Below are 3,086 nucleotides of genomic sequence, written 5' to 3'. Positions count from 1 at the left end.
AAGGAGTAGGCGGCCTTAGGTTTGCAACCCAGGTGAGCCTCTGAATGACTGAGCGACTTGCCCTCCTCTGGGCTTCATTTCCTCATCTACAAAATGAGGACAATGATATTTCCTCCCAGGACTGCAGAAAGTACAGATCCAAGTGTGGCAGAGTGTCCTGGCATACAGAAGGCACTCAACAGTGTTGGGTCTCTTTCATCTGTGTTGACACTGATCTCTAGCTAAGGGTGTGCAGGCAGGAACCATACTTCCTTTCTGGTTATTCTCCCACCAATGTCTGAACACGGTGTTCTTGGATGAGAGTCAGACCAAGGAGAGAAAAACTAGAAAGGAAAGGAAAAGCGGATATCAGGAAATACCAGAGGAACTGATCAAAATGATACAAATGAGATAGAAAAAGGGACTGCAGAGCAGGTATGTTTTAGGATTGAGCAGAAAGAATATGGGGTTTGGCGTTTGTAGACTTGTGTTTCAGGCCTGGCCCTGACATGTTCAGATCATTTACCCCTGGGTCATTTGGACTGGGTCCCCTCAGTTTCTCCCTCTGTAAAATGGGCATGACCTCTGCCATAGCTGCCCACTGATGGGGGGATGGCACAAACTCATGTGCACACGGCTGCGTAAACCATTTACTGAGGGAACCCAAGGGCCAGGTGGTGCTCCAAGGCAGGCCGTGGCTGAGGTCTCTGGGTAACCTGACACACTATCCCCTCTGCAGGGGAGTGGCCTGGAGCTGCCACAGGCTGGAGCTCACCCTTCTCAGTGGCCTGGAGGCCTCTAGACTTGGGGACCTGACAGTGTTCATTCACTTACTCATTCATCAGATTTTACAAACCTACTCTTGCAGGGCACTGTACTATGACTAGGACACGGCCCTTGCCCTCAAGGGGCCCACAGACTTGTGGTGACAGGGACACACAGCACATTCAGATACAGGGCGCTGCCAGCCCTATGTTGCTCTATGACTCGATCCACTTCTCACCTTCCTGTGCAAACTGGCTTCTTGCCTACTTCTGTTTATGATTTCCAGGTCTTGCGATGTGGCCTTGTTGAATACATAGGGATTTCCTTCTTTATTCTTTCTTTCTTTCTTTCTTCTCTTCTATCTCTGTTCTCAGGAGATTCTCAAGGGATATTTGATGGGTAAATAAAAACATGAATGGATTGAAAAAAAAAATGACAGTGTGAGGTGTGCCCTCACACAGTTCTGCCCAGAATGCTGTGGAAGTCCTGAAGTGGGCTAGGAGGGCTTCCTGGAGTAGGTGACATTTGAACTGCGTCTTGGAGGACAAGTTACAGTTTGCCAGGCATATGTATTCTCAGTACAGGGAACAGCATTTGCAAAAGCATAACAAGGTCTGAATGATAAGAACTTCCAAGTGGCTGAGTGGTTGTGGGGACAGTGATGCTGGAGTGAGGGATGGAAAGTGGAACGGACAGATGCAAGAGGCAGGTGGCGGTGGGGGGGGGGGGATTACAAGATTTTGAACAATATAGATAAATAGAAAAAAGTAGAAAGATAACTCTTTTGGTATATATATTTTAAACAGACTATGCATATGTTTTTTTTTTTAGACAGACTATATATAGAGAGTCTTTTTTTTTTTTCCTTTTTTCCCGTGTGTAGGAGATATTTGTTTTAAACAGAGTTCTTTCTCTCTTTTTCCAGGAAGTTAACTCTAGCACTGCGGGGAAGGAATGTGGCGCGCAAGGGAGACTTAAGTGGGAAGCTGCCACCGGAGCCACCCGGCCGATGCGGGGCGACTCCGAGGCAGTGGGATGGGGAGAAAGGGCTGTTTCCTGGGTGGAGGACGTGAGGAGTCTGGCTGCGTGGTGGTGGAGGGAAGAAGGAGTCTGCGCGCTCACAAGTTTCTGGCTCAGGAACGGGTTTGCTGGTGACACCTTTCAGATGAAGACTTCAGGACTTGGGGAGGAAGCGCGGGCACGCTTTCAGGGGCAGATAACAAACTGAGCTGTGAACACCTTAGAGTTTTGGGGAACCGTCCCGCGGGCAGTGGCCACGGAGCCGCTCTCCCTCGCACCCACACCTGTCTGCGGCACCTGCTGGGGGCCAGGTGGCGTCGGGGCGGGAGCGGCGCGGGACGGCGAGGCCCTCAGCCGGGATGCAAGGGGCCCTCCGGGTCTGGCGCAGACGACCGCGCCCCTGCCCGGGGGGCAGCCCTCGCCCCCTGCCCGTGCAGGGGAGGGTGTCTGACGGGGGCCCCGTCGCCTCGGGCTGGGGAAGAGGTGCTCAGGAGTCTCGCGCCCCCCCTCACTTCATGTGAGGAGGGGAAGTTCGATTCCCAGCCCTGCCACTTCCTGCCTCAGTTTCCCCATCAGCACACGCTCGCAGCGAGACCCGAGGGCGGTCTGTGACCTGCAAAGGCCACGACACATCGCTGGCTTTCGCCGAGGGGAAGTGGCCAGGCCTGACTCGGATCGCCCCCGACATCGCGGGCAGGGACGTGAGGAGCTGGGACCCGGCAGAGTCGCCCCAGAGCGATGGGCGGGCTAGACCGGCGCCGACTCCGCGCTTGAGGGCCCGGCTCGTGGCCAGGCCGCCGCCCACGGCCCTCGCCGGGCCCAGCAGCCCAGTCGCGGTGGGAACAAAAGTGGCGGCGGGGCCCGGCGCCCGAGGTCCCGCAGGCCGAGCTGCAGCCCCGCCACCCCACGCACCGAGGCCGCGCCTTCGGCCCTTTTCGCCCGAGCGCGCTCGGCTCTTTCCGCCGCGGCCGGCGCAGGTGGAGGGGGCGGGGCGGGGGCCGTGCGTGGTGACGCCGCGGGGGGGTGACGCACCGGCGTGCCCCGCCCCCTCCCCCTCCCCGTTCAGGCTCTGGAAAGAGAAGAAAAAAAACTTTCTTTTTTTTTAATTGAGGAATCAACAGCCGCCATCTTGTCGCGGACCCGACCGGGGCTTCGAGCGCGATCTACTCGGCCCCGCCGGTCCCGGGCCCCACTTAATTACTCCGCCCGCGGCCCGCCGACCGGGGGGCTCCGGGCTCCGCTCCCCGCCCGCGGCCCGCCGCCGCCGCCGCCGCGAGGAAAAACAATGCGCGAAGCGGGGGCGCCGCCGCCGCCGCGGCCCC

This window comes from Equus quagga, chromosome 7 (genome assembly GCF_021613505.1).
Source record: "Equus quagga isolate Etosha38 chromosome 7, UCLA_HA_Equagga_1.0, whole genome shotgun sequence".
NCBI classification, from domain to species: Eukaryota; Metazoa; Chordata; class Mammalia; order Perissodactyla; family Equidae; genus Equus; species Equus quagga.
This window is presented reverse-complemented; position numbering follows the sequence as displayed.